Source organism: Melanerpes formicivorus, unplaced genomic scaffold (assembly GCF_026170545.1).
Source record: "Melanerpes formicivorus ecotype bairdi unplaced genomic scaffold, bMelFor1.0.p_v2 SCAF_2, whole genome shotgun sequence".
Lineage (NCBI taxonomy): Eukaryota > Metazoa > Chordata > Aves > Piciformes > Picidae > Melanerpes > Melanerpes formicivorus.
This window is the reverse complement of record NW_027142354.1, coordinates 8,715,612-8,743,106: the sequence shown is the minus strand read 5'-3', so window position 1 is coordinate 8,743,106 and position 27,495 is coordinate 8,715,612.

The window sequence follows — 27,495 nt, the reverse complement described above, 5'->3', positions numbered from 1 at the left end:
TGGTACAGCAGACACACTGGAGGGAAGGGATCCATCCAGAGGGACCTTGACAGGCTGGAGAGGTGGACCCATGACAGCCTTAAGACCAAATGCAAGGTCCTGCATTTGGGTCGGGGCAATCCCAAGCACCAATATAGGCTGGGCAGTGACTGGCTTGAGAGGAGCCCTGAAGAAAAGGACTTGGAGGTACTGGTGGATGAGAAGCTCAACATGAGCCACCAGTGTGCACTTGCAGCCCAGAAAGCAAATCACATCCTGGGCTGCATCAAAAGATGGCCAGCAGGTCGAAGGAGGTGATTCTCCCCCTCTACTCTGCTCTGGCAGGACCCCACCTGGAGTACTGTGTCCAGTTCTGGAGCCCCTATCGCAGGAAGGATCTGGATATGATGGAGTATGTCTAGAGAAGAGCCATGAGGATGATTAGAGGGCTGGAGCACCTCTCCTATGAAGACAGACTGCGGGACTTAGGGCTGTTCAGTCTGGAAAGGAGAAGGCTCCAAGGAGACCTAATTGTGTCATTCCATTTTTTTAAGGGGGCCTACAAGAAAGCTGGTGAGGTACCTTTTAGGGTGTCAGGTAATGTTAGGACTAGGGAGAATGGAAAAATAATAGAAATGGGTAGATTCAGATTGGGTGTTAGGAAGACATTCTTCACCATGAGGGTGGTGAGACACTGGAACAGGTTGCCCAGGGAGGTGGTAGAAGCCTCATCCCTGGAGGTTTTTAAGGCCAGGCTGAATGTGGCTTTGAGCAACCTGATCCAGTGTGAGGTGCTCCTGCCCATGGCAGGGGGGTTGGAACTGGATGATCCTTGAGGTCTCTTCCAAGCCTAACAATTCTATGATTCTGTCAGAGGTTACTTGCTCATAGCAGGGCTGCCTGTGGTGACACTGAAGCCTCCTCTGTACCAAATGCTATGAATTTCCCCGTATTTTCTTTATTCAGACTGACTTTTATTATAGTGAGGTGTGTGGGTAGTTGCCTTCCATCTTACAGATGAATTAGTCCAAGAACTTTTTTTTCCAGCAGAAGATGAAGGTGGCTGTTACAGCTGCCTTGTTTTTGGACTTTCTACTCTCAGTCCCAGTGCGCCCTGAAGAGGATATCCTGGAGGATGAGGCAGAGTGATCCAAGGCTTCAAGCTGACAGCTCTCATGGAGCTCTGCACTAGATGACCTGGAATTTTCCAACGTGGCAGCAAAGCCTTTTTTTTTTATCCTGGCTTGTGCATGAAATCATGTGGCTGTTGTGAGGATTTGTTTAATTACTGTTACGTAAAGCCCGAAGAGTTGCTCCATCTGTTAATTCTTACAGATGGAGCAACTGCAATTCTGTTTAACATCAGAAGATTATCTCACTGGTGTGAGATGATTGCTTTACATGGGTAGGTTACAGTAATGTATTTGCCACACTTTACATCTTCAATTAGCTTTAAGTTATTCTGATTCTATTTCAGATAATGTCTTCACATGTTTCTATCTGTATCTAGTTATTGTATTAATGTCTGAAAGTAGCTTTGCTTGGGGAGACTCTGCACATAACTTCTGAGAGGAGATACATCAGCTCTGATATTTATATTTGAATTAAGCTATGTCTCTGTCCCCACAGTGTTTGTATCTTAGGCAAAACAAGAAGTATTTGTAAAACTCAACAGGATAAAAATAGACTTTTTTTGGGTCAAAGAAGGTTTCATGCCTAAATGTACAGAAGTATCATGTAGGCTAGACAAGACTTATAACCTTGAATTGCCAAGCTTCAGAAAGTCACACCTTAAGATTCAGCTGCACAGGTAGAGTCAGATTTCTTATGCCTAAGACCTTTCTCTTCCTCCAACAACATCAACAACAACAGAAGATGAAAAACAGGGCAGTGGGATCCTGAAGAAACTAAGGATTTCCAGGACAGGCTTGTCCTCAGGGCTGTGGTGTAAGTTTTTCCCCAGTCTGGAAGGATGTTTGCTCAGCAGCTGTATAAGCTCTAGAAGGGATGTCCAAGTACTTGAATTCAAGCTTCTTATTAAGCCTGTGGATTTTCTGTGTGGTGTGAGAGTGAAAAATGAAAACTGAATGGAGTTTTCCTAGGCTGAAGGAAAACTTGGGTCCCACTCTCCACCTTAGTAGTTAAGTATGCTGTAGAAAGCTAAATGTAATGAACAGAGGAAACCTAGAACAGTTGAGGGAAATCCTGGTGACTGGGATGTATTCTTCATTGAATTTTGGTCCACTCCTTTCTGAGCATTTGTTTTTTGCACCTTGAGGGTGTTGCTTGTACTCATGGGGGCCTCAATGCACTAGCTTTGTTGTTCTAGAACATATAAAGCCCCTGTTGGTAACACTTGTGCTCTAGGTGAAGGGTGGTCTGTAATGAGAAAAAGAGAGAAGTCTTGCAGAATTGTGACTGGGTAACTGGAGGTGTTTTAATGCAGCTGAAAGCTACTTATGCACCCACAAGCTGTGTATAGTGTTGCCTCCTGGAAAGGAGCAGTTGAAAAAGATTTAGAGATCATGAGGAAAAGTACAATCAGTATGAGAATAGCAGCTCAGCCAAACCAGCCCGACAGAGTAGAACTAGCATATGCTGAGTTACATCATTGTAAATAACAGGACAGGCAGCAGCATCCTGGAGAGGATAAGCAAAAGGATGCTGAGACTGCAGATCATCTTTTCCTTTGTAGGTAATATTACTGTTGTGTTGTACATCTATTTCTGATCTCTTTTAAAGGATGTGGAAGGGGAAAAATATTCCCAATTTTGAAACAATTATTCTAGTATGAGACTCAGACCTTGGACCATGAGTTGTGACATCCCTTGGCTTCAGAAACACCTGCTTTGCTACGACAGCTGGTGTGTGTGTGTGTGTGTGTTCAGATGCATGGGAAATGATTACCAGGGTCAGTGATGAGTCCAGAGGGGCAGATGCAAGCTACTGGGCTGGTGTTTCAAAGAGCAAGTTTTGTCTTCCAAAAGAAGCACACCTGAGAGATGTCCTCTTTGTTGGGTGATGACACAGACTGGCTTATGGTGTTTCTCACTGGCACCTGGTGTCCTCTGTAATTTCCTAGAAAATGCAAGTGCTTCCACAGAGTGGAGCACAGTTGTCCTGAATGGGCTATGGGCTGTGGTTTGAAGCGCCACCTGTCAGGCAGATCAGTCCAAGGTTTCTCATCTGATGGCAGCCACTCAGTCCTTTGGGTTTTGGAAACATGGGCTGGATATTGCAGCTTGGCTCAGGTGAGGGCAGGGATGCCTGGTCCAAAGAACCAGCTGGGGCATGTGTAGGTGAGAGGCAAATACTAAACCATGGCTGAGTCTGAGGAACAGTTACTGGTGTAACTGCACTATAGGCATGTGGGGCCTTTGCAGTTATGTGGTTGCTTAGCCTGGAGAAGTGGAGACTCAGGAGTGACCTTTTTACTCTCTACAACTGCCTGAAGGGAGGTTGTAGACAGGAGGATGTTGGTCTCTTCTCCCAGTACCAGAACAAGAGGACATAGTCGCAGGCTGTGCCAGGGGAGGTTTAGGCTGGAGGTTAGGAGGAAGTTCTATACAGAGAGAGTGATTGCCCATTGGAATGGGCTGCCTGGGGAGGTGGTGGAGTCACCATCATTGGAGTTGTTCGGGAGGAAACTTGATGGGGTGCTTGGTGCCATGGTTTAGTTGTTTGGGTGGGTTGGATTGGTTGATGGGTTGGACATGATCTTGGAGGTCTCTTCCAACCTGGTTTGGTTTATTCTAAAAAAATTCTAAAAGAACATTTCCCTCTGTATGAGAGGTGTTCTGGAGTGCTCAGAAAAGATCATGATAGGCCAGTGTAAGTCCCCCTAAAAGCAAAAGGCTTCTTTCAGAGTAATGTTAATGAGAGCTGTCTCCTGGTTTCAGAGAAATGGGAGCAATTATAGACTATTATTTATTGTTGAAAAGTAAGAGCATACACTCATTCATAGGGTGCTAAAGTTGTCCAGTTAATGCTGAGCTCCTGAAATAATAATGAAAAGATGATACTACCATTTTAGCAATTGAATTTCCTCCTCCTTTGGTTGACAGTGTAACCCTTGGTTACAGACAGATTTCTTGTTTCTCTTCAAGTTTGGCTGACCCAACGCAAATGTCAGGCAAAACCCACGTTTCCTGCAGCTGCAAAATAGCATTTGCAAGTTTGACTTTTTTTTTAATTAATTATTCATTTAATGGAAATAAAAGGAGCATTCCCTAATCTTGCCTTAATTTTCTTTCTTTTTTTTAAACTGATTTATTTACACTTACTTGGCTTGAGTGAAATAACTGAGTTTACCTGCTGAAAATGCAAGTTTTTGTCATTGTCATTGGGAAGAAGGCCAAAATGTTTGTTGGTGAAAGCAGCAGAATGTCAGTCTGGGATTCTGTTTGGGATTTTTGTGCTAAAATGCCCATGTTTTCACATGAGTATTTGTTAGCTGAAAATAGCCATTTCAGTCTTGGTTAATGGCTAGATCTTAGTCATCCTTTTCCAGGGAGACACTGGAGACAGTTTTCTATGTGGAGGACATTGAGTAGCTATAAAAACATTAGTCTTAGAAGTTTGATTAAGAAATTGCCTCCCTCCTGTCCAGTTTTGCTCCCAGACCTGCACTAAGATTTGTGAGAGTGGAAATGATAATTTTGTAGCCTATCATTTTATATATCTCTATCTGGTCAGAGTGGCTGGAGAGCTCCCAAACAGAGAGGGACCTGGAGGTGCTGATTGACAGCTGCCTAAACATGAGGCAGCAGTGTGCCCAGGTGGCCAAGAGGGCCAATGGCATCCTGGCCTGCATTAGGAATAGTGTGGCCAGCAGGAGCAGGGAAGTCATTGTGCCCCTGTACTCTGCATTGGTTAGGCTGCACCTTGAGTCCTGTGTCCAGTTCTGGGCCCCTCAGTTTAAGAAGGACATTGAGACACTTGAACGTGTCCAGAGAAGGGCAACAAGGCTGGAGAGAGGCCTTCAGCACAAGCCCTATGAGGAGAGGCTGAGGGAGCTGGGATTGTTCAGCCTGGAGAAGAAGAGGTTCAGGAGTGACCTCATTGCCCTCTACAACTACCTGAAGGGTGGTTGTAGCCAGGAAGGGGTTGGTCTCTTCTCCCAGGCAACCAGAACAAGAGGACACAGTCTCAAGCTGTGCCAGGGGAAGTTTAGACTTGAGGTGAGGAGAAAGTTCTTCACTGAGACAGTCATTTGTCATTGGAATGGGCTTCCCAGGGAGGTGGTGGAGTCACCATCCCTGGAGGTGTTCAAGAGGAGATTGGATGTGGCACTTGGTGCCATGGTCTAGTCATGAGTTCTGTGGTGACAGGTTGGACTCGATGATCCTTGAGGTCTCTTCCAACCTTAGCAATACTGTGATATCTATCTATCTATCTATCTATCTATCTATCTATCTATCTATCTATCTATTTTTTCCCCCAGAACTGTCATTTTTTTCTCTTCAAATGCACAGGGTGGAGAGCTTTTTTGATCTCTAAATGTGTCTCTGGACTTTGTGGCTTTGAGTCGTGCGGGACAGGGATGAAAACCAGCATTCTGCATCAGCTGACCTCTGTAAGGATCTTCAGGCTGCTTCTTCTGTTGGTGATATGTTTTGAAAGCTTGACTTTTGTCTTTAAAAATTAAATATGTATATGTCTATGTTCATAGCTATTCAGATTTGTGGTTTTCACAGTGTGGTGCTCTGAAGGGCAAGCTGAGCTATTGGTCTATGTGCTTCCAAGGCAAATCTCTCTCTGATCTGAGACCTTACCATCCTGATTAGTTTCTTTCAATGAGCAACCTACAAGATAAGCAAATTTTCAGATTCCTGAGTTTTTTATAGTGCAGTTGCTGTGTGTTTGTAGTGCTTAACTTCATAGACTCATCAAAAAAATAAAATTCCCTTATTTTAGAATCATAGAGTTGTCAGGGTTGGAAAGAACCTTAAGGATCATCTAGTTCCAACCCCCCTGCCATGCACAGGGACACCTCACACTAGATCAGGTTGCTCAGAGCTCCATCCAGCCTGGCCTTAAAAACCTCCAGGGATGGGGCTTCTACCACCTCCCTGGGCAATCTGTTCCACTGTCTCACTACCCTTATGGTGAAGAACTCCCTAACATCCAATCTGAATCTACCCACTTCTAGTTTTGCTCAATTTCCCCTAGTCCTATCACTACCTGACATCTTAAAGTCCCTCACCAGCTTTCTTGTAGTCCTCCTTAAGATACTGGAAGGCCACAACAAAGTCTCCTCGGAGACTTTTTGAGAACAAGAATCCAGGAAAAAAACATGTTCCTTTCAGCTGATACAAACCGATGTCTACTTCTGATCATCAGCTCATGGTTTGGTCCTGGCTTTGCTGTCATCCTGCCTACGATCTGCTTTTCTTTTCCTCCCAGGGTCTGATCAATTGCCTTTCCCCCGAGTGGAATTAAAATGTTGTTTATCAAAGAATCTTGCATTTCTTCACCTGAGAGATGTGGCTTTTCACCACTGAGGGAGAGAAATCATTCCTCCAGTCATTCTCCCAGGAGTTTGGCTAAGTTAATCCTTTATTTTAGAATAAACCAAACCAGATTGGAAGAGACCTTCTAGATCATCATGTCCAACCCATCAACCAATCCAACCCACCTAAACAGCTAACCCATGGCACCAAGTAACCCATCAAGTCTCCTCCTGAACACCTCCAGTGATGGTGACTCCACCACCTCCCTGGGCAGCCCATTCCAATGGGCAATCACTCTCTCTGTATAGAACTTCTTCCTAACATCAAACCTGAACCTCCCCTGGCGCAGCCTGAGACTGTGTCCTCTTGTTCTGGTGCTGGCTGCCTGGGAGAAGAGACCATTATCTGCCTGTCTACAACCTCCCTTCAGGTAGTTGTAGAGAGTGATAAGGTCACCCCTGAGTCTCCTCTTCTCCAGGCTGAGCAACCCCAGCTCCCTCAGTCTTTCCTCATAGGTCTTGTGTTCCAAACCCCTCACCAACTTCGTTGCCCTTCTCTGGAGTCGTTCCAGCAAGTCAACATCCTTCCTAAACTGAGGGGCCCAGAACTGGACACAGTACTCGAGGTGTGGCCTAACCAGTGCGGTGTACAGGGGCAGAATGACCTCCCTGCTCCTGCTGGCCACACTGTTCCTGATGCAGGCCAGGATGCCATTGGCCCTCTTGGCTGCCTGGGCACACTGCAGGCTCATGTTCAGCCTGCCATTGACCAGTACCCCCAGGTCCCTCTCTGCCTGGCTGCTCTCCAGCCACTGTGACCCCAGCCTGTAGCACTGCATGGGGTTGTTGTGGCCAATGTGCAGAACCCGGCACTTGGATGTGTTAAATCTCATGTTGTTGGATTCTGCCCATCTGTCCAGCCTGTCGAGGTCCCTCTGCAATTCAGTTTATGGAGTTTAGACATGAAGAAAATGATGTTCTGTTCAAGGATGAAATTCAGTGAGAGGTGCGTTTCTGTCTGATTTACAAATATGCTTAATCTTTCTTTGCTTCCTAATTAATATTTGGAAATGAGTTTGCATGCACTTAGATTCACTTTTTGTTTTGCTCCTAGATACCGTATCTCATTACTCTTAGTCAGTAATATGAATTATTTAGTGGCCATACTATGCCTCAGAAGCAGCTTTTTAGTCTGGGCTGCTATGTACTTGGATAAACATGCAGAGGAAAAAAAAATAAATCACTTTTTGAGGAAGCTGTCAAAAAAAATTCTCCTGCATTTTAAACACCAAAACTGTAAGCTCTGAATGCTGAAGAAAATGTCATAGTGTTCTAGCAATGTTTACCCTGATGTCCTATTTGAGTCACCTGTCAAAAATAGGTAGTGAAAGCACATATCTGACTGAGACACAGGTTGGAAATGCCAGTTTCTAAACAATCCCTGAGGCCCCAAGTAAAACTTTGATGAATAATCCTATCACTGGATAATTTTTCTGGCATACATTTTCTGTGCAACACGAATCTGCTTTTTATGCTGTTGGTTGGGGTTTTTTTTCTGGTGGGGTGTTGTTGTTTTCTTTTGAACAGAAAAGATGGATTCTGGTTTTATGTTCTTAGCACTTCCTTCAGAGATCTCTCCATCTTCAAAGCAGTACATGAACTTCAGCTAATTAAGCCTCTTCACACATCGTAAAACTGGAAGTGTGAAGCGTTTTTCATTTTGCTGCTGAGGCAATTTATGGATGGAATACACTCTAATACCTGCAAGCTATTTTCTTCAAAGGGAGTTGAGGGTGTTTATTCCCTTGTGCAGTCCTATCCTGAAGGGCTTGAATAACCTTGCCAGAAAATAAAGCCGCTTTAGAGGGTGAAGGCAGAAGATTCCTGTCTGAAATTTTCTTGCTTATTCTTTTCTTTGGTTGTAATGGGGTTTATGTGGTCTCCAGGCATCCTAGAAAATGCTCATTGCTGGAACTCAGGGGAAAAGGCGTTGACTGCTGTGTACTTCAGCTGCTGGGTATCTGGTAGGGCAAATTTGAAGCAGGAAAAGTGAAAATCGTAGAATCATAGAATCAATAATGTTGGAAAGGACCTCAAAGGTCATCAAGTCCAACATGTCACCCATGACACCAACATGTCACCCTCATGACTACTAAACCATGGCACCAAGTGCCACATCCAATCCCCTCTTGAACACCTCCAGGGATGGTGACTCCACTACCTCCCTGGGCAGCACATTCCAATGGCTAATGACTCTCTCTGTGAAGAACTTTCTCCTCACCTCCAGCCTAAACTTCCCCTGGCACAGCTTGAGACTGTCCTCTTGTTCTGGTGCTGATTGCCTGGGAGAAGTGACCAATGCCCTCCTGTCTACAACCTCCCTTCAGGTAGTTGTAGACAGCAATAAGATCTCCCCAGAGCCTCCTCTTCTCCAGGCTAAACAATCCCAGCTCCCTCAGCCTCTCCTCATAGGGTTTGTGCTCAAGGCCTCTCCCCAGCCTTGTTGCCCTTCTCTGGACACGTTCAAGAGTCTCAATGTCCTTCTTAAACTGAGGGGCCTAGAACAGTACTCAAGGTGTGGCCTAACCAGTGCTGAGTACAGGAGCACAATGAATTCCCTGCTCCTGCTGGCCACACTATTCCTAATGCAGGCCAGGATGCCATTGGCCTTCTTGGCCACCTGGGCACACTACAGGCTCATGTTCTGCTGGCTGTCAATCAGTACCCCTAGGTCCCTTTCTATTTGGCCACACTCCAGCCACTCTGACCCCAGCCTGTAGCACTGCATGGGGTTGTTGTCACACAAATTAAGTTTGGAAAAGTGAAAATTAAGTTTAGAAAAGTAAGAATAAGAGATGGGAGGTCGGACTGCTTTAATTCAGGCAACACTGTCTGGGTGGCTCTTATTTCATTGCAGGTGACTCTTGTAAATTGATTTATATACCTCTAAATCATGAAGAAACCAGATGGTATTTATAACCAGAGGAGAATTCATAGATGGGAAGCAGGCAGAATATAAGTGAGAACTAGCCTGAGGTGCAGCTCAGAAAGGAAAAAATAAAACCAGGTTTTACTGGTGTTGGCCTTACCTTTGAGAGCACTCAACCTATGTATATAAAGTCACTTCTGATTCATGCTCAGGAGAGCAAAATCACAAACCTGTGGCAATATTTTGGGCAATTTTAAATTTTCCTTTGGATTTCACTGCCATGAAGTAGTGTAGAGCTTAACATGTTTTGGTTCAAGGAGGTAGCCTTGCACTGTAAGAAATGGACATTGGGACACTGTCAGATTTGATAACTCTTGAAATATCTTTACTCCTTGAAGCCAAGTGGGATAATTTTTGTGATTAATTCACAGCTTATTTCTCTTTCCATGTGCAGACTACTTAGCTGTTCTCTGAGTTAAGTTTAAGAAAAGCAGTGCTCATGCGTGGGCTCATGCACAGGCTCGAGGTGAGGAGAAAGTTCTTCCCTGAAAGAATAATTGGCCAGTGGAATGTGCTGTCCAGGGAGATGGTGGAGTCACTGTCCCTGGAGGTGTTCAAAACAAAGATTGGATGTGGCAGTTGAAGCCATGGTTTAGTTGTCATGAGGTGTTAGGTATTAGGTAATAGGTTGGGCTTGGTGATCTCTGAGATCTTTTCCAACCTGATTGATTCTATGATTCTAAACCCTGCACAGTCAAAGCAGCAGGAGCATTAGGCATGTCAAATCAGGGCTGTGCTGTCTTATGTAACTGGAAGTTGCCCAGGGTTTCACAAACCTCATGTGAAATCTGGTGGTGGTTTTTTTGTGTGTGTGTGTTTTTAGTGTGGCCCTGAAAAATTTACCGTGCAGTCTCAGGCTGTGCCAGGGGAGGTTCAGGTTGGATGTTAGGAATAAGTTCTATACAGAAAGAGTGATTGCCCATTGGAATGGGCTGCCCAAGGAGGTGGTGGAGTCACCATCATTGGAGGTGTTCAGTAGGAGACTTGATGGGGTACTTGGTGCCATGGGTTAGTTGTTTGGGTGGGTTGGATTGGTTGATGGGTTGGACGCGATGATCTTGGAGGTCTCTTCCAACCTGGTTTGGTTTATTCTAAAATAAAGGATAGCTGCAGGTCTAATATTTCAGCTTGCAGATCTTCAAACACTTCACACCTGAAACAGCACAAATGGGAGCTACTCTACTTCTCTGTATGGGGAGACTGGTCTATACTTGATTGATGGAAAACTATGAGTGAGGAAAATGGTCTGTGCCTCTAGAGACGACTTTGAATGCAGCATTTTTAACTTCCAACATAAATGGATGTCTCTCTACAACCAGGATCAGCCTTATTCTGGGTAGGGAAGCATGGTTGTGGAGATATCATCAGCCCTGCAGAACTGGGAGGACTCAGCAAGTTCTCATCATGTCCTCATCACTTTACTTCAGGTCGTTACAACAGGAGGTTTGGCCAAGCACAGTTTAAATCTGCAGCTCCAGCTCTTCACTTTCCATTTAGAGCTACAGTTCTCCTCTGGAGTGGAATGGGGGCAAAGGTAAAGACAGTCATGAGACTGTGTGACCAAGGTATTGTTTAAAGGTGACCATATATATCCGATCAGTGGCTGTCTAATTTTCCCCCTTTCCCTCCAAAAGCCCCCCAGAAGGTTAATGCAGTTCATAGAGAGTGGTCATGCAGAGCAGTACTGCACCCTTTCCTCAGGATGTGTCCTGTGCAGTCTAATCTTTATGAAGACCATATCCTGAACTGAGAGGTGAGGGTCATGTTGCCACACATGGAAATCAGAAACCTTTCCCTGTGCTTCTTGTAAATGTCAAGACTAAGTGATGAGCCCTGTGAAAAGGTGAGGGGAATCTCCCCACCCTATCCATGGACCTTTTGGCACCGCATTGTGCGGAATGAAACACACTGCCTTGGGTGATAAAAGGAGTGCTGCTATTTCTGCTTTTTGGCACCTCTGGCTCCCCACCGCAGGTTCCCAGTGATAAACGGGTGGTGAGCTGCTTGTATGTAGTGGCCACTGCAGTGACCACAGCAGCAGCCCCCCACTTTGTCCCTCAGTGTCAAGGAAGACTGTGCTGTGCGGGAATGAGGAGTGGCTCCATCTGGTAGCAACTCTTTGTGACACATCCCTAGCTATTCTGGAGAAGAAATATGGGCAGGGTCACACGCTCTTTCCTCAACAAAGACTCTCATTACCTTGAACTTGCAGTTTCCAACAGGGTGTTACCTTTTCTTTGTGCAGTTTAGAATGATGGCTCAATGCTATTTTGGGGATGGTGCTTTCTTTCTGCTATGAAATGTTTGGCTTGTGGCTATTTAGCCTTGTTTTTTCCACCACCCCTCATTCTGAGGAAACTGTAGGGAAGTTAGGAAGGAAAACTAGTAGCAATAACAGCCCAAGTGATCTAATTTTGCTCCTCCACAAATGGAAGCAGATAAGACAGTAACTTCAGTAGTAGGGCCTCAGCTCAGCCCTGCTAAGACTGCAAAGGAGAAACTTCTTGTCTGTGTGCACAGACATTGCCACCAAAGGTACTGACAGCCATACTATTGCAAAGGCAGGATCTTACTCATTCACTTTGTTCTGCTCATCAAAAAGATATCAGGAAGCACCAGCTTTTGAACTGCAGCACTTGATTTGAGACTGAACCAACAGTCCAGCGAAACAAGACGGGCCCTGCAGTCTACCTCTGACTCCAAGGCACCTGCGAAATGTGCACACTCACCCCCTACTCCCCTACACACACATGCACTGGCCCTGCACAATAGGGTTGCACTAGCTTTGTAGTCCTCCTTCTGATAATTAAGGTGCTTTAACCCCTGAAGTGGCAGAACATCTTTTGCTTGCTAGAGTGGGTAACCACTGAAGGGTGTATATACACCCATGTACTCTTCTTTAAATCCCATTTTCTGGCAATTCTACACAATAGCCTGGACCTCATTTCATGCTGCTTTTCCTTCTATTGGTAGTCAGAGAGTGCAACTCAGCATGTAGATAAACTCCTCAGCTTTTTTCTACCCCACTGAGGCATTCTGTAAGAGCACAATCTTGCCATAGGAGCATTCTTTTCTTGTAAGCCAGCTGGAAAACAGTGAATATCCCAGTTCCCTACCTACAAACCCAACAGATCTTTTTTACTGTTCTGTGCTTGTACAACTTCAGTCACATTTAGAGTGACAGAAGTTTGATCTGCTGCTGACACATTTGGGCAGATCTTCATCGCTTTACATTGGCTACCAGTTTGACCTGCTTCCTTGGGGTAGTTCAAGAGGGATTCTTCAAAGACAAAAATACTCCATAGTCTGTTTTAATGCCCTGGCACAGTCACTTGCATCTGCAAGCACTTATGAGGTGCCAGATTCACCAAAGGGTTTAGATAGAAAAGGCAAGACTCTAAGTGCTTTTTCTCACCCTGCAATTTCCCAAGCCCCTGCTTAGTCACCTCATAAACCTGCTGTCCTCTGCGTACTTAGCATCAAAATGTTCCAGGTTTCTCAAACCTTTCATGTATGTCTAGAATGATCACTACTTCTGTCTTGTGACAACTTCACTAGCAGCTGGGGAAATGAAAATCCTTGATAAAGCTTTATTTTTCATACATTCCCTAAAGGTAAATTGTGACTGTTAGTATGCCTGGATTGCATGACACTGTGGGTTTTCACATGCCTTCTTGAATGTTTTTGAAAGGTTAAAGCTGAGAGGAGAAAACAGTGTCATTATCGAGGGAAAGGAAGGTCACACTTTTCATATCACTCTGTATCTGATTGCCTGCTCTCTCCTTCCTCTGCCCTGCCCAGACTATGAATAGGGAGTTTGGAGCTGTTTCCTGCATGCTTGCTGCAGTGTTGTTGCTGGAAAGTCTCAGTTACAAGTGAAGAACAAGCAGGGAAAAAAAGTGGATCAAAAGTGATGAGTTAGTGGTGACTGATCTCAGCTGATGGGGAGGGGGAAAATGACTCTGAAGTGAACTAGGCTAGTTCCCAAAAAAAGAATTCATCACTTTGGGAAAGAGATTAATGGAGCACATCCAGCAGCTCTGCTGGCCAGTGGACAGCAGTTTGCACTGCAGCCACCGGATGAGGCGTTTTGTTGTGTCATTGTGGGATTATTTATATCTTCCGTTGACTAGCACATTTGTCTCCCCAAGGCAGAGTGGGTGTATGATTTGCTATTTTTTATTCTTTATTAAATTCTAAATATAAACCAGCTCTGAAGAGTGTGTAAGAGCTGTAGTGGTGATTGATTCGGATGGGATGGGAGGAGGTTGAGGAACTCCTTCTGCCCACAGAAGTCTTCTCTCAGTACTCACAAACTTCTGAAACAAGCAATGAAATTTCCTTTCTGCCTGGCTGCAATTTATTTGAGGAACAGTTTGTCTTAGTCTGCAAAATTAAGAACATTTTATACCTCTTCTCTCAGGTACCATGAAGAATTTCACCAACAAAATAATTTACAGTGGTACATGTGTGTGCATGTGTGTGTGTGTGTGTGTGTGTGTTCATGATTTTTGCTAGAGCAAGCATGTGTAGCACGGAGAGACAGAGAGCACAAGCACACTGTGTTCAGTTTTGGACCCTTCACTACATGAAAGACATTGAGGTGCTGGAGCACATCCAAAGAAGCACAGCAAAGCTGGAGCTGTTTAGTCTGGAGAAAAGCAGGGGAAACCTAATAGCCCTCTGCAACTACTTGAAAGGAGGTTCTAGTGAGATGGCTGTCAGTCTCTTCTCCCAAGTAGTAAGTGATAGGACAAAAGGAAAGGGCATCAGGTTACACCAGAGCAAATTTAAACTGGACATTAGGAAAAATTTCTTCACTGAAATGGTTGTCAAGTATTGGAACATGCTGCCCAGGGAAGTGGTGGAGTCACCATCACTGAAGCAATTTAGATCTATTAATGTAGTGTTTAGGGATAAGGTTTAGTGGTAAATTTGGCGGTGCTAGGTTAACAGTTGGGCTTGATGATCTGAAAAATACTTTCCAAACTAAATGATTCTATGATTCTATCATATATTCTCCCAGAGTTTTAAGCCTCTGTAGTAGTACAGGACATGGAGGACTAAGTTTATGGGGGTGTTTTAGTAGTGCAGAACCTCAAAGTGAACCAAATCTGTTGATAGCTATAAGAAAACTTATCTAACTAATAATTTATATTAGGAAAGTTCTCTCATTTCTTTCCCTGCTTTTGATAAGGTATTTTTTTCAGTTTTACATGAGGTTATACTTTAATTTTGTAGTCATTTAAGTTTTAGAAGTACAGAATGATTAGTTATCTATTTACACAATTGTTTATATAAATTGAAAAGAGAATGGATGAAACAATTCTGCTACTTAGAATCATAGAATCAACAAGGTTGGAAAAGACCTCAAAGATCACCAAGTCCAGCCTGTCACCCACGACCTCATGACTACTAGACCATGACACCAAGTTCTACGTCCAATTCCCTCTTGCACACCTCTAGGGATGGTGACTCCACCACCTTCCTGGGAAGCCCATTCCAATGGTTAACAACTCTCTCTGTGAAGGTCTTTCTCCTCACCTCAAGCCTAAACTTGCCCTGGCACAGTTTGAGACTGTGTCTTCTTGTTCTGGTGCTGGTTGCCTGGGAGAAGAGACCAACCTCCTCCTGGCTACAACCACCCTTCAGGTGGTAGACAGCAATAAGGTCTCCCCTGAGTCTCCTCTTCTCCAGGCTAAGCAATCCCAGCTCCCTCAACCTCTCCTCATAGGGCTTGTGCTTGAGGCCTCTCACCAGCCTTGATGCCCTTCTCTGGACAAGGTCAAGAGCACGTCTTTGAAAGTTGATTATCAAAACAAAGCACACACCAGCTTCTCATACTGGGTCCCATATAAGCATTTAAAATTGTGGAAGGCATATGTCTGCTCCCTAGTTTTGAGCAAGAGATCCAGAGTTTGTGCCAGATGTTTTCCTGACATCTGCAAAAGATGATTTGCCAGCTAACAATTCTCTAGCGTTCCTCTGGACAAAGTGGAGATACTGATTTCCACTTAAAAGCCTACTGATCTTTTTCACAAGGATCTGTGTCCAGCATTAAAGACAGTGAAAGACTGAAAAAATGTTTTAGAAACATAAATAAGAATTTGAAATAAGTAGTTACCTGAAGCTCACTATCTTCTCAAGACAGATTTTTGGTTCTGACATTCAAAATCTTTTTGCTTGGCTTTTTACCATGATGCTATTCCTGTCTGCTTTACCTTTGCCTCTGCAAGTTTGAAACACTGAACAGCAAAAGGATAATACACTGAAAAGCTGGCAGAAACATTGCTCCTGTGAGAGACTTTTGTCCCTAAGGTTTTGGATTGGTATCAGACCGGATCCAGATATGATATACTTTGAAACATCAAACCTTTGGAAATTTACCTGAAATTGATGTGAACCTGTGCCTGTCAAAACGTTCAGACAACTCTAGTGGCAGATTATAATTCTATTATGTTCTTTTTATTCTTCAGCTTCCACTGGCTGAGACTTAGACTACTGCCTTTTTAATAGAAGAGTGTATGATATTTACAGTTGTATAAGACCTGACTCTGTATTATGATGAACTGTAGGCATCAGGCTTTACAAAACACAGCTTGGCTAAAGTAAGGCAAGCTTAGTTACTGGCATGAACAAGCATAGCAGTATGGAAGAAGTACATGAGGAGAAGCAATAAGCATTTTGTCAGCTGAAAACAGGAAAAATCGAGGTAATATGATTGATTTTATGAGAACCTGTTTTTGACAAGTCCAAATATAGCAAAGACAAAAGAATTTTCCAACCATGTGTTCCTACTTCAGAGCCAGCATAGTTCAGCAGAGTTGAAATAGCTTTTTGGATCCAGTGTGTGAGGTAGCACTTATGAATACTGTTCAGTATTTGTATTTATTCATTTTCTTTCATTAACAAGTGACCATTCTTTTACATGAAAACTGTCAGAGTAGAATAGAATAGAATAATAATAGAATAAACCGGGTTGGAAGAGACCTTCAAGATCATCATATCCAACCCTTCAACCAATCCAACCCACCTAAACAATTAACCCATGGCACCAAGCACCCCATCAAGTCTCCTCCTGAACATCTCCAATGATGGCGACTCCACCACCTCCCCGGGCAGCCCATTCCAATGGGCAATCACTCTCTCTGTGTAGAACTTTTTCCTAACATCCAACCTAAACCTCCCCTGGTGCAGCCTGAGACTGTGTCCTCTTGTTGTAGTACTGGCTGCCTGGGAGCCAGTCCACCTGTCTACAACCTCCCTTCAGGTAGCTGTAGAGAGTGATAAGGTCACCCCTGAGTCTCCTCTTCTCCAGGCTAAGCAATCCCAGCTCCCTCAGTCTTTCCTCATAGGGCTTGTGTTCCAAACCCCTCACCAACTTGGTTGCCCTTCTCTGGACTCGTTCCAGCAAGTCAACATCCTTCCTAAACTGAAGGGCCTAGAACTGGACACAGTACTCGAGGTGTGGCCTAACCAGTGCAGTGTACAGGGGCTTAAAAGATTCCTTTAGGAAAGTACCTTTTTTTGTTGTTGTTTTTTTAACTATTCTCTTGGAGGATGAGTGTATGTCTTTTGCTATTAGAGATGTGTTTATATTTGAATTTAATTTCAGAGATTTTTCTGTGCTTTGCTTTTGAAGCAGAGTGTCAGAGCAAGCTGAATCCCAAGATGTCCTTGGGACCACACAATTTAGAACCACAGGATCAGTGAGGTTGGAAAAGACCTCAGAGAAGTCCAACCTGTCACTCAACACCTCATGACTACTAAACCATGGCTTCAAGTGTCATGTCCAACCCCTTTCTGAACACCTCCAGGGATGGTGACTCCACTACCTCCCTGGGCAGCACATTCCAATGGCTAACAACTCTTTCTGTGAAGAACTTTCTCCTTATCATACAAAGGGGCTATGATAAGAGCTGCTTCAGGGGTGGCTTTCCCCACTCCTGCTCAAACCTCACCTCCCCAAACCCCACAAACAAACCCCTTTATTTTGTACCAGCACAACTATGAGGGAAAGGCAAACACTCAGCTGTTGCAGGGAGCTTTACACATTAACAAGTCTTCAAACAGCAGCTCCAGAGCAACATTTTGACCCAAACCATTTCATCTTTACCTACAGGCATTCTTTGTATGGTAGTGACCATAAGAATTCTGTGCTAAGGATGAGATTAAAACCAAGGAAAAGTCAGGAACTTCAGCTAAATATTTCAGATAAACAGGTCAAAAAGGGAGAAGCAAGGGGAGTGCTGAAAGCATGATTTGGAGATCTGGGACTAATGGCATCCTCACAGCCTCTTACTGTGTATTTCTGTATTCCTGTGTATGTTGTCTCTTGTGGCAGCCTATATTCGGATTGTATATCAATCCTGCACAGCTTTGTCATCTGACAGCAAGAGACTGGATCCTTGATTATCCTGGAATGACATCCAGGAAAGGCATCTGACATTTTTCTACCAGACATCGTCACTGAAAGGGCAGGGGGGGAGAACTGGAAGCTGCAGAAGCTCAGCTGTGCTTCATCTGAGTCATGGGGACATTACTGAGGACCTGAAGTTTCCTCCTTAAATCCCCCAAAGGTATTCCAGTATCAGCCTTGAGAATATCTCCTAAAAGGAGACAATTTGGGAGGTCAGAGGTTTTACAGCACAGAAATTTGTTTCAGAAAATTGTACAAGCTTTCCTATGACCTTCAGGCCACACAGTTAACTTCTCCCTTCCTATTCTGTCTTCATGTATATTTTCAATTTATTCTTTCCCCCATGTCTATTTTTTTTCCTTCTGTATAGCTGGGAGTATTGCTCTGCTTTCAGTGGACAAGCTGATTATTTATTCTTTGCTGTATAAGGTTCTGATAGAAATCAAATGCATAATATGCGCACACAGTACAACCATAGACATTATCGTGGATCAACTACCCCTTCTTATACCTGCTTTGATCGTGGTTAGAATGTGTATAACAGAGTCTATTAGGTGTTAATTTTTAAGAAGGTGGTGTGGCAGATGCACCTGCACTGGGCTTGCACTCAATTAGTTGGAATGATCACAGTTCAGTCTCAGCCAGGGTGTAAATGGAGCCTTGCTGGAGACTCGACTTGAGTTCATCCTCTGTGGAGCAGTGGGTCTGCAGTCCAGCACTCTCCCCTTGGACTGGGAAGACTGTGTGATTCTTCACTCCCCCTTTGGTAAGAGAATACTTCTTCTGGATACATATATATATATATATATATATATATATATATATAATAGAATAGAATAGAATAGAATAGACGAGGTTGGAAGAGACCTTTGAGATCATCATGTCCATATATACACATGAGTAAGCCTTCATCCTTTTTGGGTAATAAGAGTGTGTGTACATTTTGGGTTGCCTTTCTAAAAAGAGTATTCACAAAGCTTAGGCATTCCTTATGTAATATAATTTTCTTGCCTGCTTTCCAAACTTGTGATTTACTTTGGCCCGTTGGAGTACTGGGTGATTTTGGTTGAAATATATCTGCATTTTGGACAGATACTGCTCTGGTTTTTGGGTGCCTCCATGACAGGTGAATGAAAAGATTTCCTTATCAAGGCAAAGATAGTTTCCTTGTAGATTGAATATCTGTTCTGTAGTGTCATCTTTAGGTTATTGTACAGGGAGTCAATGCCTTGTTTATTCTGCAGTACTGAGTGGTCTTTTAGAGCATGCTGTATAATCGTTGTCTTGGTGCTGCTTATTACAGCTAATAAAGACTCATTGTGGTCTGTTGAACCAACAGGAGGGACATTAGCTGCTGGTAAAGCGAACTAATTCTGAAGATTTGAATCTTCATTTAATAATCGAAACCCACTGCCTTTCACCACAAGTGTTATGCTACTGATTGTTGCCATAACAACTCTATTACATGGGGTAAAAAAAAAAAAGCCTATCTAGTGAGTTATCCACAGATTTATTTTTAAACCAAATTTGACTGATCTCAGAGGACAAATTGCATGCTTTAAGTATGTGCTTAAATATCTTATTAGTTGAGCATCTCTCAGAGATATTATGCCTGAAGACAAAACTCTTAAATTTAGCTGAGCAGAGATGCCTCTTCACTATCTGCTGTGGCAATAAACAATGGAACCCATAATCTGACATTCAAAGTTAATAACTTGAAGTTGGGATTTTTGTTGAGTTGGTTGTTTGTGTTTTTTTCAGAATTATGTTATATTTAGAAACAGTAGAAAGTAAGGAACACTGCCAGAACAGAAATGTAGGGCACAATTGTCGAATAATAGAAATAACAGTGAATTTCTTTCACTGCTCAAGCAAAAGCTTGTGCTCAGTGTAAGTTTTCCTTGCTTTGTACCCTTTCAGCTATGCTCAGGTGAGTAGCATCACCTACAATAAGTCAAGCTCTACAACTATACAACTCTACAACTACCTGAAGGGTCGTTGTAGCCAGGAAGGGGTTGGTCTCTTCTCCCAGGCAACCAGCACCAGAACAAGGTGACACAGTCTCAAGCTGCGCCAGGGGAAGTTTAGGCTCGAGGTGAGGAGAAAGTTCTCCACTGAAAGAGTCATTGGAATGGGCTGCCTGGGGAGGTGGTGGAGTCACCATCCCTTGAGGTGTTCAAGAGGAGATTGGATGTGGCACTTGGTGCCATGGTCTAGTCATGAGGTCTGTGGTGACAGGTTGGACTTGATGATCCTCGAGGTCTCTTCCAACCTTGGCTATACTGTGATACTGTGAAGCTGTCCTGAGTCAAAGACACTGCCAGGTGAATGTCCTAGATACCCTTGGTGTAGTGGCTCTTGCCTCATACTTCCAAATACCTGTTTCCCAGTACACAGGCTGTTTGTATGTGGTGTAATATTTTAAGGTGATCTGTTCATGCCTTGAACCAGGGGTTTTGAAATCCATAGATCCAGGTGTGCCTTGCTTTGTCTTGGCTTTCTCTTCCTGCTGAGCCTGATAAACTTTCCTTTATTCCCTCCTGGGGTATGAGTGTCTTCTTCCTGCTTAGTTTACTCACATTCAACATTTATCTTCAGAAGTGGATTGAACAGGATAATGCTCTTGTAACTCCTAGAATAAGAGTGTCCACAGATGGAGTGTTAAATATAATCCTACTACACACGATGCTCTGTGGCACTCATGCAGCTAAGCAGACTGTGCATCTCCTTTTACACCCAAAGAGAGCTGATGGCTGATGATATTAGGCTCCTCTTTGTCAAGAAATAAATAGCCTTAAACCCAAGGTACTGACTACCTGGCCTTTCACACTAAATAGAAAGGACATTTAAATGCACCTGCATGCAATGAAAAGTGTCTAGAGATGTACAAACAGGCAGCCCCTTTTGGGGGGAAGGCAGTGAGTAAGGGATTTTCCCTGGGTTAGGATGGATAGGAAAGTAAAGGCACCCGTTAGAGGGGGCTGGTTGAGTTGGGCATCCTGGAGAGAAAGTGTGAGCTGATCCTGTTCCACGGAGGCTGCTGGGAGACTTGTTAGCTGATCTCACCAAGTAGTCATACTGGCTGCATGAGAATTAATTTCTAAAGTGGTGTTTGGAATATCTGCTATGATCGAATTTAATAACTTAGGAATATACAAAGTACCTTACAAATCTCAATGAATTAATCATCCAGCAGAAGGTGAGAAAAATACAATCTCTGTCTTACAGGCAGGTGAAACTGGGGCACAGAAATGAACAGATTTAGCTAGGCCCTTTGTCTCCATTCCATTTTTAATTAGTACTTACCATGTACAAAGTTAACCAGTTCAGAAAAGAAGGTTGTGTGAAGCTGTCAGCTACAGAATTCAGAGAAATTGGTTTATTAAGTGGAGTCATATGAAGAATGTACTGATCTCCAAACCTACCATCAATGGGTTTCAAACATAGTGCAGAGGCCTCAGATCAGCTTATTCTTCTCCTCAATAATATTTTTTCCCCACCTTGCTACAGTGCTGAGGTGCCAGGGGAATGACATGGTGTGGTGCATTGAAAATTCCCCCCAACATGAAATTTGCCAGACCAGCTCTGTTGGAAAAAATGAAGCTGTATTTACAAGCAAACCAACAATCTAAAATGAAATTAAATCAATATGTACAAAACATACAATATTTACAGTACTTGCAGGCATTTGCAATGTATAGAATAGAATAGAATAGAATAGAATAGAATAGAATAGAATAGAATAGAATAGACCAGGTTGGAAGAGACCTTCAAGATCATTGTGTCCAACCCATCAACCAATCCAACCCACCTAAACAACTAACCCATGGCACCAAGCACCCCATCAAGTCTCCTCCTGAACACCTCCAATGATGGTGACTCCACCACCTCCCCAGGCAGCCCATTCCAATGGGCAATCACTCTCTCTGTATAGAACTTCTTCCTAACATCCAACCTAAACCTCCCGTGGCCAGCACAAAACCCGCCCTGGACAAACCAAGGGGCTAAAACAGCTTCCCCACTCCCTGCCCCCTTCTCCTTAACCCCTGTACACAAGGGATAAGAGAAGGAGCAGAGAACAGTTTGTTGGTACTTAGCCACAGCAAAGCACAACCAAGGTCAGCAAAACCCAACACTCAAGGTATGGCTGAGCACAGGGGCAGAAAGACTTCCCTGCTCCTGCTGGCCACACTATTCCTCATACAGGCCAGGATCAGGATAAACCATATTTTAAGCAATTTCCAGCATCCAGAGATCTCTTTATGTTCATGAAATCTTCTGTGTTGAGAAATTTTGGGTCTACATCTGTTAAAAAATATTCCTTCCCATTTTGGTAGCTTTTTCACAGCTGTGAAATAAATCTTTGGAGTTTGCTATATTTAGTTGTATTTAGTTGAGAGAATTGCTTCAGTGTTGCAAAGCTCATGGCAAAAATCAGAATAGCTGGCAATATTAGATATTTTTCTCCAGGACTTTGGAGTGCTGCAGTCATTGCTCAGATTAAATTTTTAAAAGCTCCCAAATAAACAAGGAATAAAAGGCAAGCAAACCTGTCAGAATAAAACTGGAGAAAATGAACACCAAGAGACCTGCAGCCTAGAAATCAGAGTTTGGACACCACTCAATCAAAACCTTTGTGTTTTCAGCTCCCTGTGACAGCTTCAGGAGGGTAGGAGATGGGACAGGAGGAAGAAGAGTCTTCTTGCTGGCTTTGGGGTAGTCATGCTGCTTCTAACACCCAGCTGCAGCTTTTCTTCAGCCTTGTTCTGGCACCAGCTTGTAAGAGTCAGGCAGCACTGACTCGTTGCTACCTCTGGGAGCTGTCATTTAGTGCAGCAGCAGCTAATGAAACCCTGGGAAGCAAAGTGCGGGGGGTGAGAACCTCAGCTATACCTGCCGAGGCTGAGCTACCTTTCACATGGGTCTTGGGGACCCTCAAAACTGAGGCACCATTACGTGCTGGCTTGCCTGAAACTGGGGAGTCCACAGGAGTCTCATAGCCCACCAGCCTGCCTGGCACCAGGCACCAAGGTGGCACCCAGGGTCCCCCATGTCCCCATCCCTGCAGATGGTAGCGAAGGTGGTGGTGGCTTTCAGCCTGATCCTCCCCAACAGCTTTTGCTTGTGAGTAGGAAGCCTGTTCACACCCATGGGAACAGGCTGCCTGACAGATTGCCTCTCCTACCCTGAGGTATAATTCAGTGGCTTTTCTTGTTTTTTAAACCTAGAGATGTAACTTAGTGGATTTTGTTTGTAGAGGTGGGTGTCAGTCTCTTCTCCTTACTAGTTAAGTGATAGGACAAGATGAAATATGGAAGTGCTGGAGCGTGTCCAGAGAAGGGCCATAAGGATGATCAGAGGGCTGGAGCCTCTCTCCTATGAGGACAGAGTTGGAGCTATTCAGTCTGGAGAAGAGCAGGCTCTGAGGACACTTTATTGTGGCCTTCCAATATTTGAAGGGGGCCTACAAGAAAGGTTGTGAGGCACTTTTTAGGGTGCCAGATAGTGACAGGACTAGGGTAAATGGAGCAAAAATAGAAATGGGTAGATTCAGATTGGATGTTAGGAAAAAGTTCTTCACCATGAGGGTGGTGAGACACTGGAACAGATTGCCCAGGGAGGTGGTAGAAGCCTCATCCCTGGAGGTTTTTGCAGCCAGGCTGGATATGGCTCTGAGCAACCTGATCTAGTGTGAGGTGTCCCTGCCCATGGCAGAGGGGTTGGACCTCGATGATCCTTGAGGTCCTTTCCAACCCTAACAATTCTATAATTCTATGAAATGGCCTCAAGTTGCCCCAGGGGAAGTTTAGATTGGTTATTAGAAGAAGCTTTTTCACTGAAAGGGTTATCAAACAATGGATCAGGCTCCCCAGGGAGGTGGTTGAATGCCCATCGCTGGAAGGGTTTAAAAGATGCAGAGATATGATGTTAAGGAGCATGGTTTAACTCCAAACTTGATAGATTTAAGACAGTGATTGGACTAGATGATCTTAAAGATCTTTGCCAGCCAAGATGGTTCTAGGCTTCTATGATGGAAGGAATCACTAGATGGCACTACATCACCGCAGGACAAGCCACACCTCTCCTAGGATGGATGAAAAACACTGCCTACCTCTTTATTTTCAGCTGTCTGCTTTCAATCTTTACCAGGGAAAAAGAAAGAAAACGAGTAAAAGCTGGATCTATGTTAATAAAATGTGTTTTTACACAGTTTCCCTCTTCAGCCCTGAATAATTTGCCCGTCAGACCATCTGGTTAGAATAGTACTGTTCATATGATTTTATTTTTCACAGAATCACAGAATGTTAGGGGCTGGAAGGGACCTCAAAAGATCATCTAGTCCAATGCCCCTGCCAGAGCAGGATCTCCTATACCAGATCACACAGGAACACATTCAGGTGGGTTTTGAATATCTCCAGAGAGGGAAACTTCACAATCCCCCTGGGCAGCCTGTTCCAGTGTTCCATCAACCTCACAAGGAAAAGACAAAATTTCCCCATGTTTCCATGGAACTTCCTATGCCTCAACCTCCACCCATTGCCCCTTGTCCTGTCATTGTGCTTCACCAAGAGAAGCCTGACTCCATTCTCTTATCACTCACCCTTCACATAATTATAAACATTAGTGAGATCACCCCTTAGTCTCCTCCTCTCCAAGCTAAAGAGCCCCTGCTCCTTCAGTCTCTCCTCATAAGGAAAATGTTCCACTCCCTTCATCATTTTTGTGGCTCTGTACTGGACTATTTCAAGCAGTTCCCTGTCCTTCTTGAACTGAGGGACCCAGAACTGCACACAATATTCCAGATGTGGCCTCACCAGGGCAGAGTAGAGGGGGAGAAGAACTTCTCTCAATCTACTAACTACTCCCCTTCTAATCCACCCCAGAATAACATTGGCCTTCTTGGCCACAAGAGTACTTTGCTGGATCATGGTCAACCTTCCATCTCCTAGGACCCCCAGGTCCTTTTCCCCTTCACTGCTCTTCAACAGCTCATTCCCCAGCCTATACTGGTACATGGGATTGTTCTTTTCCAGGTGCAAGACTCTACCCTTGCCTTTGTTGAATTTCATTCCATTTCTTCCTGCCCAACTCTCCAGCCTGTCCAAGTCCTGCTGAATGGCAGCACAACCTTCCAATATGTCACCCACTCCACCCAGTTTAGTGTCACCAGCAAACTTGCTGATGGTGCTTTCGGTGCCTTCATTCAGGTTGTGGGTGAATATATTGAACAGCCCCGGTCCCAGTACTGACTCCTGAGGGACTCCACTAGATACAAGCCTTCAGCTAGACCCTGTCCCATTGACCACAACTCTCTGAATTATTTCCTTCCACCAGTTCCCAATCCACCTCCTTTTGAACTTTGTTCTTTTAGCCTGTTTCTCTTGCCCTGATCTCACCAATACAACAGACTCTAAAGGCTCAGTGGAAAAATGTGGGATTGGATGTTTAGTTAAAGACCACACTCCCCAAAATGGAGGTGATGTTTGGGAATGTTGTTCCCCACCTGGGTATCTAAGTTCCTGAAACAAATGGAAATAGTAATATGTGAATGTGCTTAGCTATATGCATGTATTTGGCTAATCAAGTGCCAGCCACTGACACATAGACATAGGCAACATTGCTCACCAAGCTGGAGCTTCAATAAATTATTACTGTTATGTGGTGCAAATATCCTTCATCAGAGGCTTGAGCAAAATGACTTTCAGTCACCAAGCTCACAAAGGTGGGCTGTCATGTGACTACAGAATTGATGGCAATAGTTTAATATTTCTTTTCCTAGCTGGGATCCAAACCCTCACAGTCTGGCAGAAGAACAGAACAAACTGAAGAAGAAAAGCATTAGAAATCATAAAATGTTTGTGTTGGTTTGAAGTCCAAATGAGAAGGTTTTGATCAGTACTGATTGGTGTTTCTTTCTTCAAGAAACCCTGCCAAATATCAATAAGATTTGAAAGCAGTGGGTGTTGGAGTTGTTCTTTGCAGTCTCAGAGAATCAGTCTTATCATTGTGCTGCTCTCATTAGTAGCTGCTGTAGCTGCAGCACAAGTACAGAAGGCAGAAATCTCATTGCTGGGAAGCAAAGCAACCTATTTCCAAAATTGGTGAGAAATTGCACTCCACGCAAAAATATGATTCCCGGCTTAATCCTGCTTTTATCCATTTTTGTGTTGCAAGTCCATTAAGATGAAAAGTATTTGAGTTTTAAACGTGAAAAGTCTTAAAAGGAAAGGTGAGAGATTTCCTCTTTTCTTTCTGAGGTGATTGGTTAGGCTAGTGCTGCAGCCAGCTGATAATGAAGGATGATAGATAAGCTTTGTCAAATAATTCATGTTTGCCAGTAGTCGCTGAAAATGGATTTGCGTAAGTATTTTATTGTATTTGACCTTCAAATTCACAAATAGGTATTTATTTCTGTAAGATCTTATTGCAGATAAGGGACATGATACTTCTGGATGCTTCAGTCTCTTCATGGCAACTACTACTTCATGGCAACTGAACATGAGCCAGTAGTGTGACCAAGTGGCCAAGAAGGTCAATGGCATCCTGGCCTGCATGAAGAATAGTGTGGCCAGCAGGAGCAGGGAAATCATTGTGCCCCTGCACTCCACACTGGTTAGGCCACACCTTGAGTGCTGTGTCCAGTTCTGGGCCCCTCAGTTTAAGAAGGACATTGGGACACTTGAACGTATCCAGAGAAGGGCAACGAGGCCTCGCATACAAGCCCTACGAGGAGAGGCTGAGGGAGCTGGGGTTGTTCAGCCTGGAGAAGAGGAGGCTCAGGGGAGACCTTATTGCTTTCTACAACTACCTGAAGGGGGGTTGTAGCCAGGAGGGGGTTGGTCTCTTCTTCCAGGCAACCAGCACCAGAACAAGAGGACACAGTCTCAAGCTGTGCCAGGGGAAGTTTAGGCTCGAGGTGAGGAGAAAGTTCTTCACTGAGAGAGTCATTTGTTATTGGAATGGGCTGCCCAAGGAAGTGGTGGATTCACCATCCCCAGAGGTGTTCAAGAGAGGACTGGACGTGGCACTTGGTGCCATGGTTTGGTCATGCGGTCTGTGGTGACAGGTTGGACTTGATGATCTTTGAGGTCTCTTCCAACCTTGGTGATTCTTTGATTCTGTGAAACCGGTCAAACACTGGTGCAGCCTAGCACACGGCAGCTATAAGAAGGAAGTTGCAGCAATTTGCTCCTATAGTGCCCTATGTTGTCCTCATCTGGAGCTCCCATTGATGGTGCTGCAGCCAAGAGGTATCATGGAAAAGTTTTTTGTTAGCCACTAAACATGGGGTCTGCCACAGATTCTATTAAGACTACATGTTCACAGGTAATATCATTACTGCAGGAACGTTATGGTTCTTCCTATACTGTTGCAGAGTCTGTTTCAAGTTGTGTTCTGTACACAGGGCCAAGGGAACTTCAGCTAAGGCAGTCTGAGAAAAGTGCATGGGTGAAAGAGAGGACTGTCATGTGCTGTGCAAGAGAGGAAGGGAAGTTACAGGCATAAGCAATGCAGGCACACTGGGATTCAGGGAAAACTCTCTGAGGAGAGAGACACACAGATAAGCAGCAGCAAAGAGGAATGTCCTTGTACTTTGATGCAGGGGTACCTTGGCGTTAGACAACCCCATTTGGATCCCACATTACATGGCTTGTG